This window comes from Panicum virgatum, chromosome 2K (genome assembly GCF_016808335.1).
Source record: "Panicum virgatum strain AP13 chromosome 2K, P.virgatum_v5, whole genome shotgun sequence".
NCBI lineage: Eukaryota > Viridiplantae > Streptophyta > Magnoliopsida > Poales > Poaceae > Panicum > Panicum virgatum.
Window position 1 is genome coordinate 9494941 of NC_053137.1, and position 13157 is coordinate 9508097.

At 46.5% G+C, this 13157-nt stretch overlaps 1 pseudogene; it reads right to left on the reverse strand.

The window, feature by feature from the left end:
- Nucleotides 1-3575: 3575 nt before the first annotated feature.
- LOC120695053 lies at nucleotides 3576-5701 on the reverse strand (annotated as a pseudogene).
- Nucleotides 5702-13157: the final 7456 nt, after the last annotated feature.

Consider the following 13157-nt stretch of genomic DNA (forward strand, 5'->3'; position numbering starts at 1 on the left):
CAGGCGGATATCCTGTTCCCACGAGGATACGGGGGAATATTGTGTCAGAAGCATACAGACGATGTACCTCTCACAAGCCGGGTCAAGTTGGGTCAAAAGGCCCCACCGTCCAGTAGATGACGGGGTCGGGAGTCGCCTGACCCCCGCCCCCTATCTATCTATCTCTCTCTCTCTCCGTCTTTGTAGGTCCTCACCCCTTGGGCTATAAAAGGGAAAGGCGCACTCCATGCAGGGGCATCCGGATCCGCACGCACTCATTCGTTCACACACACACACACACACACACACACACACACACACACACCTTCGACCAGAGACTTGGGACCCTCGCTCCCTCTCTCGCCCGTTTGTAACCCCTACAACAAACTTGAATATACAAGAGCACGAGAGCTCGAACTGGACGTAGGGACATTCGGCCCGAACCAATATAAAAACTCGTGTCTCCACTTGTATTACCATCCGATCCTGTGAAGCGCACACAAATTCACTAGCCGGTGACACGGAACACCGACATACACGGTCTAACTCCATGCGGGAGGGCTACTGCAGAGGGTCAAAGAGTATGTACGAACCGTTCACAACTACGTTTTCCTAATTATACTAACGAAATGAATTAATATATTGATCTTTTTTCCCTAAAATGATAGATGACTCAAACCTTAGACGAAGTTTAAGATGTCAATCGGATTAATGCCATGTGTGAACAGCTCTCAGGATTCATTATGAGGGAGATCCTAGATCCTAGAGCCGAGTTCTACCATGACAGTCACATCAATAGACCGTCCGCATCGACATCGTGAGGGCCTAGTATTTGCACTATAAACATGATTTGTATATTTGTAAATATTTGTTAACTTAATGTCGTGTTGTTTATATATTTGTAAATATATTAGTATATTTAAATAACATAATTATATGTTTGCCTTTAATTTTTAGTTATTTTCAAATATTGTTTGTATTCGAACACGACCAATGGACATATAGTACTGTAGAGCTCAGGTACGCGTAGCAGTTCTAAAAATTCACAATAATAAATAAATTAAGTAAACATGGGATTTGGGAAAATTAGGAAACCGTAAGCCATCGAGGCAACTAAAGAACTGACGTATCCTGCCATACTTGTACCTGACGACCTGAATTTCCAAGTTCAAAGTCCCATGTTATGCTCCATCAATTAATGGCCGCATTCCATTTCCACAACCTTAAGCACTTGTTTTTTTGACAGCAAAGGGAGGACGCGTGTGCATGAAAATGGTTCCTCGATTTAACATGTACTACGTGAGGAACATGTCCGCCTCGCAAAACTGATACGGTCATTTTTTACTAACCGAATTGGTTAAAAAAACCGCCTCACACAATCGATTAACAGAGGTGGGGGCCTTAAAATATCCGCCTCGGTTAATGTCTCTTAACTGAGGTGGTTGTTTTAACGTAAATGCCTCGGATAATGTGTATTAACCGAGGCGGTCACGTTATAAGGTCCGCCTAGAATAATACTTGCCCATCTCAGAGCCCAGACAGCCCATCTCGGACCGATATATCACTCGAAGTATATAAACACGAGCTAGACTTTCCTCCTCATTCTTCTCCTCCCTCACTCTTTCTCTTGGTCGCTGCTCTCCCTCTCTCAGCGCCGCCCCTCCCTCTCCCTCACCCTCACTCCTCCCTCTCTCGACGGCGCGGTGCGGGCCCAACCAAGGCGGCGGCGCGGGGCGAGACCGAGGCAGCAGCGCGCGAGCCCGAGCGGTGGTGCCTCCCCTCCCCAAGAGGCGGCGAGTGGCGGCGGTGCGAGCCCGGCCAAGACTGGGCAAGACTGAGTGGCGGCCAAGGTTGCGCGAGCCCGAGCCTGCATGGGCCCGAGCGGCGGCGGTGCGGGCCTGGCTCGAGCGGTGGCGCATGACTACGGCTGCTGCGGCGCTGCGCTCGGCATTCCTCCCCCATTGAGCGGCTGCGTATCGAGTTAGTAGGGGCCGAATTTGGCCTCCCCCAGTGGCGGCAAGGCGGCAGTGGCCTCCCCCGTGGATGGGCTTGCCAGGCCTGTCCACAGGCTTTCTATTTTTTTATTCGATTAATCAAGGCGGTTGTATTAAAAAAAACTCCTAGGTCAAAGGATTAACTGAGGCGGGCAGAGAAACTGCCTTTGTTAAAGACCACCATTAACCGCCTCGGTTAAGATTTTTGTAGCAGTGAAGTTCTCTTCAAGGTGTAACATCCTGGGGGTTTGACAAAAATAAAGTGTAATACCCTGGGTGAATTGATAGCACCATTAGATGAGTTGGCACATCACGGAGTATGCTTTGCCAGCTGAAGTTCTTCGGGGATCATTTTCAAGCAGAAACTTAATCAGGTAATGCGGCTGTGAATAGTGATGCTGCCATTCTAATCTGGAATGGCGCGTGCATTCCTTCTGCCCGTGACTTGAGGAGATGGGAAATTTTAATCCCCCCAAAAGATGAAAAACTGCAGCGTACAGGGGCTGCAACATCGCATTATATTTTTAACAAACTCAAATACAGACCAATTTGGCATTTAAGAAAAAATACTAAGAGAAACTAAGGGTGCAAATTAATAATCTTTAGGTGCACCTCCAGCCCTCTTTAGTTCAAAATTTTGAACTAAAGAGGGTTAGAGGTGCACCTAAGGATTCACCCTTAAGAGAAACCCTGCCGGATACTGCCAGCTCCCTATGAAAAAAAGGGAACCGGTGGCCACTCAAAAGTATTTTGCAAACAGATGGCCATGTCATCTGGGCGGTTTAAAGCTAGGTGTGTTGTGGCAGAAGAAAGAATAACAAACAAGAAAATTTCTCCACTCTTTAGCGTGCTTCATGCACATCATATATCTTTACAATTTGTGGATTGGATGCTGATATTATTGATTGTCCGAGTCCCTTCTTGTCCTCGGTAGTGGAACAGCTTTCAATCAAGTCCCCTTGAAACACACAGACTAGAGACCTTGTCAATATTTTTTTACTAATTCCCCTGTCCAAATGATATTAACTTTCATCAGAAGCTGAGCTTATCTTATCTACACATACATGTCTAGGGAAAAATTATTCAAGGAGACTTATGGTGATAGTATATATATACCTTGAGTTCATGAGTTGTACTCCCTCTGTCCCAAAAAACAAGTCATTCTAGGATTTAAAATTTGTCCGAAAAATAAGTCATCTTACCCTATTTGGAAAGTGCATGTGCATGAATCAATTAATGTCAAATATAGATAATAAATAGGGGCAAACATGGTCACTTTACATTCTTGTTAATCCGTCCTAAAATTCTTAGGATGACTTATTTTTTGGAACGGAGAGAGTAGATACGAAGGTGGATAAAAAACAAATATACGAAAATATTCATTTGCAACGCCATCAGGTAAAATGGCAATAAATCATGTCCAACGACTCCATGCAAGCACCATACCAACAAAGTGTATCTGTACAACTCGTAATAATACATGCCACTGCCCTGAGTCTTTGAGGACAATTACTGAACTAAACATGTCGTTTCACTTAGTTAAATCCGGCAATACTGCAGGATGAAGCATGCATGTCAGTTATTCTGATTCGTACACAATATAACACAAAGGAAAACCTTGCATTGGGACGGTCCAACGGCAGAGTGCTCCAATCGATCAGCATGATGGCACCACCAGATCGATCGACACACAGCACAGGCGACAGGAAGTAGAAATGGAAATACACACACACACCAAACAAAAATATTGCAACCTCGTTCAGATACACACAGAATGGAGAAGGGGACAGGGAACAAGCGAAGTGAAGGAAACCACCGGACCGACTGCTGGCTGTGTACGGAGCTCACCACAGTGCTCCGGACTTCAAAACAGGTTTGTTTGGATTCCTGGTAAGCTGGCCCCGCACGTCTTCCAACCACACCTTGTTGTAGTGAAAGCGCTCATCAATCGTGACTTCCTTGAGGCTGCGGAGAGATGGTAGCCCAGAAAAAGAGACGTCGTCGTATCCGGGACGTAGCAGCTCAAGCTTGGGTGCTGCTCCTTCTTGCCAACGAGCTGATGCGTGACCCTCCTAGCAGCTCCAGCACCGTCAAACTCGAGAATAATGCCTCCGGACGGGAAGTGAAACAACAGGGCTCTTCAGCCTCGAAAGACTTGTACCGTTGACGAAGGATGGCCAGGTTTGGTAGCTTGCCAAGGACTTGTATGGTGCCATCCACCTCCGTTAGCATGGTGGCTTCTAGCTTCAACTTCACAAGGTTCTGGAGGCTTGCGACCCAGTCTGGCAATTCGCCCAGAGCACCCCGCAGCTTGAGGCTCTGGACTCTGGAGGTTTTTTGGAGGCGAGCGCAGACCATCCAAGCAGCCACGTAGACCTGCCTCCTTCATTATTGAGTCCACTGACAGTGATTCCAGGTGGTTGAGATGTTCAAGGGTGGAACAAAACTCTCGGCAGTTCTTGTTGCTGATGCCTGTCACCGCTAAGGCGCTAACTTGTGCAATCGGGTGAGCCTTTTCATGTCCTGTAGGATGGCCTTGCCTTGTGCAATGTCCACAGTACCCAGAGTGTGCAGGTCTTTTAACTTCCTGAGCCCCCTTGGAACTGCCGTGCCTAGGGATGCAAGTGGGTACCCATTGGTGTTTTGGGGTTTCTCATGTTAGTTCATTTTCTCTCTCAAATTAATTACATAGCATGCCACTTTAGTTCATTTTATCAAGTTTTGGGTCGAGCCCGTGCCTCATGGATAATAATATTTCCTGGCACGAATGTATTGCAGCTTTCTAAGCTTGATAATGGCCTGCGGCAGCTTGATTATTCGTGTATCAGTAATATCTAGTGTCTGGAGTTGCTTCAAGTTACCTAATGAATCTGACAGGTGAAATATACCTCTGCATCTTCTTAAAGAAAGGTATTTCAGGTACACGAGCTTCCCAATTGACTTGAGATGGTGATACACAAACTACAAGAGATTGGACCTCCAATGACAAATTTGTTGGATTATGACGCACCTTCTATGACAGTAGCATATAGTCACAGAAGGGGTACAATGACAAAAAAAGGCTGTAATTGTCACTATCCAGGTTGTCACAATCCAAGTTGTCATAATCCACACTGGATTGTGACAATTACAATATTTTTCTCATCATTGTATCCCTTCCTTGACTATATGCTACTGTCATAGAAAGTGTGTCATAATCTAGAAAATTGTCATAGAAGGCCCAATGTCTTGTAGATCCTTGGTGCCTTCCAAGTCTAGCACACCCAGCAACCTCATCTTGCCAGAAATATAAAATGGCTTCCACTTCCCAAACACGGTTAAAGACCTTATCCGTGACAAGTCCACTGTGCTCTCAAACTCACTTTGGTCACCCTCCCAATTGCTGCTTATAGCAAGGTGACGTATGGTGCCTTGGGTGTTCATGCTGCAGCCTTCTTCCATTCTAAAGACATGAGATCGTGGAGTTTGCAAGAGGAAATACTTTTCCTACTAAACAGTCCTTTGGCAGGTAGGATCATGCTTCGGTCAATGAGTTCCTTGAAGTAGCTATCAGCTACTTCCCCAATAGACTTGCCACGCACCTCGCTTGAGTAACCCTCTGCACTCCACCGGTGCAACAAGCGTCTTCGGCTAATATTGTAGTCTTCAGGAAAAATAGATAGGTACAAGAAACAAGACTTTATATGATATGGCAAACTATTGTAACTTTTCATAAGGGTTGGGACTGCCCTCAGCACGCCGACAACATCAGATCGACACACAGGCGACAAGAAGTAGAAATAATCGAAATGTTAGAAATCAGCTCTTTTGCTCACACATCAACATAGAGACACAACAGAATGTGGAGGAGGAAAGGAGCTCTCTTTCTGTATTTCTTTCTTCACTGATTACAGAAGGATGAGAGTGACCTCCTATTTATAGGAGAGGAGGTCAAGTTACAACAATGTGAATTCAAAGACTTTCTCCTTCCTCCTCATAAATTGGCCACCTTCAAAGTCCAGCTTTCATATACTGTTCTCTTGACTTTGATTTACAACACTCCCCCTTGGCCAATTTTATGCTATGTGTATGCCTCGTTAAAAACTCCTCCCAAAAACCCAGTGGGGAAAAAAAGGTAGGAGAAAAGAGTACATCACAAGCTCTGCTTATGTTGCATCTATTGCCTCGTTAAAAACCTTGCATGAGAAAACCCAGTGGGAAAAAACTCATCAAGAGAAAAAGAGTATAACAGTTAATGTTGCGTCGGTTCTTCGGAACCGACCCGTGATCTTCGGGATCACTATTATGGGCTATGGTTTCAGGGTTGGTCTCCCCCTGAACCCTGCAACTCTCTAAGTCATCTCATGCCAATTCCACGGACACACTTATGGAAACTAGAAGCAGGCAGAGACTTTGTGAACAGATCTGCCAGATTGTCACATGACTTAGCTTGCAGGACCTTTATCTCCCCGCTCTTCTGGAGCTCATGGGGATAGAAAAATTTGGGAGCAATGTGCTTGTGAGATTGCTCCTAACATAGCTTATATGCATCTGTGCAACACAAGCCGCATTATCTTCGTAGATAATGGTGGGGGTGTCAAAAGCATTCATACCACATGACTTCTGGATGTGGTCAATCATTCAATGGAGCCAAACACACTCACTTGCGGCCTCATACAGGGCAATTATCTCTGAGTGGTTTGTTGATGTGGCAACCAGGGTCTGCTTCACAGACCGCCAGGAGATGGCTGCACCACCATAGAGAAACACAAAACCAGCCTGTGATCTGGCATTATGCGGGTCAGACATATAGCCAGCATCAACATAACCCACCATAGAGAAAACCCCCTTTCTTGAATACCATAATCCAAGATCTTGAGTACCTTGTAGGTACCTGAGGATGGTCTTCACGCCAACCGAATGTCTTCTGGTGGGGGCGACACTGTACTTGCCAACAAATTCACTGCAAATGCAATGTCTGGCCTTGTGCAATTTGCAAGGTACATTAGTGCACCGATGGCACTTAGGTATGGGACTTCGGGTCCCAAAACCTCCTCATCCTCTTCTTTGGGTCGAAATGGATCTTTATCTGCTTCCAAGGATCGAACGACAATAGGGGTTTTCAGAGGGTGGCACTTGTCCATATTAAACTTTTCAAGTACCCTCTTTGTATAGGTGGACTGGTGTACAAATACTCCTTCAGGGAGGTGTTCGAGCTGCAGGCCCAAACAGAACTTGGTTTTACCCAAGTCTTTCATCTCAAACTTCGTCTTGAGGTAAGCTGATGCTTTCTCAATGTCCCTTGTGGTTCCGATGATATTCAAATCATCAACATAAAATGAGATGATGCAGAATCCATCAGTGGATTTTTTTATGAACACACAGGGACAATCATCATTGTTTGTGTAGCCTCTTTTCAGGAGAAAGTTACTCAAATGGTTGAACCACATCCTTTCGGACTGTTTCAACCCATACAACGACCGCTGTAGGTGGACGCTAAACATGTTGCGGTTTTGATTTGGCCCAGGGATCTTGAGTCCTTCAGGAACTCTCATATAAATTTCCGAATCAAGTGACCCATACAAATATACGGTCACCACATCCATCAACTGCATTTTTAAATTCAAGTTTGCTGCCATAGATATGAGATATCGGAACGTTATGCCACTCATAGCAGGAGAGTAAGTCTCATCGTAATCGATGCCGGGTCTGCGTGAACCCTTGCGCCACCAGCCTTGCTTTGTATCTTACCACCACACCATGTTCATTCCTCTTCCGAAGGAAGACCCATTTGCATCCTACGGGGATGACTTTTAGAGGTGTTTGGACTGCAGGTCCAAAAACCACTCTTTGACAAAGCGAGCGCAATTCTGTTTCAATTGCTGCTTTCCATTTGTCCCAATCAGAGCGCTTCCAGCACTCTATTATGGACTTTGGTTCTGGATCCGGATCCATTGAGTCAGCAATTTTTGAGACAAAATTTATGTCGACAACAGTGGTCTTTCTATTAAACGACTCTCCTGATTCCACATAATTAGTGGCGATCTCCTCATGATCATCCTCCCTCTCATCATGATTTCCCATAACGATTGAGCTGGGGTGTTCCGATCCACCAATGCGATTTTGAGCGCATGACGCATGGTGGTTTCCATCTTCAGGATGGGGTCCTTCAGGGACCAACTCGACTCCAGGTCGAGCCGCCACTTCAGGGGCGTTCTTCAACTGATTCCTTAAGTGATGCAAGTGGCTCAGGTACTCGTCTCTGCGGACGTCTCCGCGGGACCTTGTCCTGAGCGCCTGGAGGTCTCCCCCTCTTCCTAGGATTAGAGGCAGAGACTGTAGAGTTGGTAGCCTTCAGGGGTATCTGAACTCTCTCCGGCGCATTTACTGCAGGTATATACGACCTTATCACTTTCTTATGCTCAGTGAAGGCATCTGGCAGCTCATTTGCAAGATTTTACAAATGTATGATTCTCTGAACTTCTAGCTCAGACTCACTGGTGCGTGGATCTAAGGATTGCAACCCCATTGTATTCCATTCAATTTCCCAGCATTCTTCTGGATGCCTATCTCCCCCAAATGCTGGGAAATGGTCTTCATCGAAGATGCAATCAGCGTACCAAGCCATATGAAGATCCCCAGTCATAGGCTCTAAATACTTGATTATGGACGGAGTCTCATAACCAACATAGATCCCCAGCTTCCGGTGGGGTCCCATTGATGTACGCTGAGGTGGTGGTATTGACACGTACAACGCGCTGCCAAATATACGCAGATGGGAAATACTTGGTTCTTTCCCATGCACCAACTGTGAGGTGGATGTTTCATGATATGCAGTTGGCCCGAGTTGAATTAGTGCTGCAGCACGCAACACTGCATGGCCCCAACAACTGGTTGGTAGCTTACAATTCTGCAACAACGGCCGTGCAATCCACTTGATCCTCTTGATCAAGGATTCAACTAGACCATTTTGTGTGTGGACATGTGGTACTGAATGCTCTACCTTGATGCCCATGACTATACAATAATCATCAAAGGCTTTTGACCTGAACTCACCAACATTATCCATCCGAATGGACTGAATGCGGTTATCAGGGAAACTTGCCTTTAGCCTGATTATTTGGGAAATAAGCTTTGAAAAAGCATGGTTTTTAGTGGACAACAGGTCCACATAGCACCATATGGTAGATGCATCAATCAGTACCATGAAATACCTAAATGGTCCCGATAGGGGCTGGATAGGTCCACAAATGTCGCCTTGTATCCTTTGTAGGAACACAGGCGACTCATCCCTAATTTTCAGGAGGGATGGTCTAGTGATTAGTTTCCCCTTTGCACATGCAGAGAAAATAAAATCTTCAGGATTAGGGAAACCATTAACATCATGGCCAGCAGAATTATTGATGATTCTTCTCATCATGCTCAACCCAGGATGACCCAATTGGTCGTGCCATATTCGAAATGATTCAGCATTTCAGAATATGGTTTTCATCGCAACATATCCTTCAGTGGGTTTTATGTACGTGTAGTACAAATCCGATGGCGAAGAAGGGAGTTTTTCCACTACTTGCTTCTGGTATCCGTTGAATTTAGTGATTAGCAGGTATTCAGTACCTTGCTCAATCTCGGTTTCTACATGAAAACCGTTCGCACGGATGTCTTTGAAGCTCAAAAGGGTACGTTTTGAGTCGGGATGCAATAATGCATCCTTCACAAAGATTCTAGTACCCATTGGGAGAACTAGTGTGGCACTTCCGATGCCCACAATATGAGCATTGCTTCCGGCAATGGTCATAATATTTCCATTTCTCTTTGTAAACATTTGGAAATATGTGGTTTCCCTTAGTATCGTATTAGTAGTGCCACTGTCTACCAGACAGATCTCCGCTTCAGCCATAAGGTTCCCAATGATTCTGTTCAAATAGAATAAACATGAATTTAACATAAGCCAATAAAGGTAAAACTTTATTACCTTACTACTGGGAAATATTAGAAAGATTTGGACCATACGTTACACAAATGCTCTTAAGGAGCATGTATGGCCAAATATTACCGACTAGTATTTGTGGACATAGCATGATATTTTGGTGATTACTGCAGGTTCCCCAAAAGATCAAAGTCATCAAGAAGGTCGTCCATTTGGACGTCTCCACCGTTCGCGTCGATCTTTATGTCGATGCGTTTTTGAGCTTCAGGCCCGGTGGTGTCATTGCACTTCTGAGCTTCAGGCTCAATGGCGAGGGGGGAACTCATATTGACATTTTCTTTGTTTTTACTCTACAGGTAAAGGTCAACGAGGTGTTTGGGGGTGTGGCAGTTTCGAGACCAATGCCCTTTTGGCTTGGCATCTGTAGCATCTTTGCTCTTCCCCACTATCATCACCTCTTTCCTTCTTAGCGATATCCGACATCTGTACATTAGATGTACAAAGTCATTGTCGATGCGTAATCTTCAGGATTACGACTTATGCATAGTCTTCGAAACTATGCAATCTCCCAGTTGTAATCTTCAGGATTACTTTGCAATTAAACGTATAATATATAAATTGCAAGAATTTAAATTTGCAGAATTTAAATAAATGCTAGAAACAAATTGAAGTAAATAAGGTGGGCTTCAGGCCACTAAAGATCCACGGGCTTTAGGCCGTGTCATTTTGAGTATTGGAGTGGACTTCGGGCCACTACGACTACACGGGTTTCGGGCCGTGTATTGAGGTGGGCTTCAGGCCACTATATTGTTTACAATAAATATGCGGGAAATAAATGTGAGAAAGTAAAATGCATGAGATAACAAGCAACATGCGGTAAAAGTAAATATAATAGGCTTCAGGCCACTAAAATTCTCCAGACTTTGGGCCGGAAATTGGGTGTCATAGTGGGCTTTGGGCCACTATTTTGCACAAAGACAGTTTTGTGTGACCCCTACTGTGCAGGGCCTAAAAATGCCCAACCGGACCTTTGTTGGGTTGGCCTGTCAGGCCCAGACAACTGAGGCCGTCCATCACGATGGACGATCCTCGTTGCTCCAGGGGAGATATAAAACGAGAAGGGTTAAACCCTAATCTGTATTTTTCATTTCTCCCCCTCTCCTCTTTTTTTTCTTTCCACACCCCTTATCCTCTTTTTTTTTTTTGAGAGGACACACCCCTTATCCTCTTCAGGAGGCTTCCACGGGGAGGGGAGGTGGCCCGCTTGGCTTGCCTGCGGGGTTGGCGGCCAGACGACGCGCCTGCACGCCCGCGGCCGGGGCCAGCGGCGGCGGCTGCATCTCACGCGCTCGTTCCTGCACGCCCGCGGCCAGGGGCCAGCGGCAGCAGCAGCCGCGGCGGCCGGCGCGCCCGTGCGCTCGCGGCCGGGGGCCAGCAGCAGCTGCTGCATCTCACGCGCTCGTTCCTGCACGCCCGCGGCCAGGGGCCAGCGGCAGCGGCAGCGGCAGCGGCAGCCGCGGCGGCCGGCGCGCCCGTGCCCTCGCGGCCGGGGGCCAGCAGCTGCTGCTGCATCTCACGCGCTCGTTCCTGCACGCCCGCGGCCAGGGGCCAGCGGCAGCGGCATCCGCGGCGGCCGGCGCGCCCGTGTGCTCGCGGCCGGGTCCAGCGGCGGCCTGGGAAGGCCAAGCCGGCGGTGGCCGGTCCGCCCGCACGCCAGGCCGGCCGGCGGCGGTGGCAGCCAGCTCGTCCGCGCGCCCATGGCCGGAGGCTCGTGGCCAGGCGCGCCCCGTGGATGGGGCCGGGCGGTGGTGGCGTCCGCGCACGCCCTTGGCCGAGCCGGGCCGCTGCGATGCCCGCGCGCCCCCGTGGCTGGGGCCGGGCGGCGGCGGCGGCGGCGCCCGTGCGCTCCCGTGGCCAGGCCGGGGGATGCGCGCTGGTGGCCAGGGGACACCCACGCCCAGGCGGGGGCCGGGCGGCTGGAGGCCGCGCCGGTGGTTTGGCCCGCCACCTTCGTCGACCACTGCTGGGGTCGGACTCGATCTGTGGCTTTCACCGGTCTTCAGGACGGTGGTCGCCCGATCTGCGCGCACATCCTCATGACGGCGGCGATTCGGCACATCCGGGCCGACGGCGAGTGGAGCCAGAGCCATCCATAGTAGATTTATTGCACACAGAAATTCACAAAATCAAAATCACCAGCTAACTGCTAAGGTAACACATGCTGCTATCATTTCTCTCTGGATGTGAAGATTATCTTGCAGAATGATTATCGAAAACCATTAAAGAGATCAAGCAATTAAAAGTTAAAAGAATAATAGTTAGCTTACATATGTCACATCCAGTATATGTCAGCAATTTAATTATTAGCAATTGAAAATGTAGTACTTATATATAGTCATAGAAAATTACAAATGTTACCACTGTTCTAATTAGTGCAGAGTCGTCCTGCATGGAAAAAGTATAGAGCAATAAGTATAATTGCTTATGGAGGAGTAGTAGAAGTCTAGTGAATTTCTTACTGACCATATCCTTAAATCACAAGAATAAATAGATGCGTGAATTGTTAATATAACAATCAATCTTCATTGATTATCACATCATAGTAGTTATGTTATTCTAAAGGAAAATTTTCATCTAACTCTATTCTAAAGGCTAAGGTTATAGGGTGAATGATAAAATTTTATGGCAAGGTAAAAAATAAGAGCAGCTAAAAAAATTCGCAATGGTAACACGTTAGCTGCCATCTCACCTTGATTCATCATATTTGGAAGTAACCCTATTCGCATTGGTAACCCTATTCTGCCATTCTCACATAGGACTTTATATTCACCTGAAAAAAATAATATCACGGAAGAGTTGGTTGGAAGAGTACTTCTGTCTTGTAAAATAATATCACCTGCAACCAAATTTCCATTAAATCTCGAATTTACCCCCTAAATTGCAAAATTCACACATCACAGAATATTGCACATCACATCCCACAATCACATATAGAATCACACCACATATAAAATCACAATCCTCAAGTTTCATGCATAAATATTGTGAACAAACGTAGCACATCACATTCTCAAGTTTCTTGCATAAATAAATGTCTCACAATATATGAACATACATAACAATGTACCACATAAATATTATATAGTACATACTATAAATTAATATTACAAAGATATTAAATCAGGCACTACAGATTTTGCCTCGTTGTTGTGGTTCGGATGATCATCTCTTGTGCAGTTGGTGGCGACGCCGCCACAGCATACCACGTTGGTCGTACA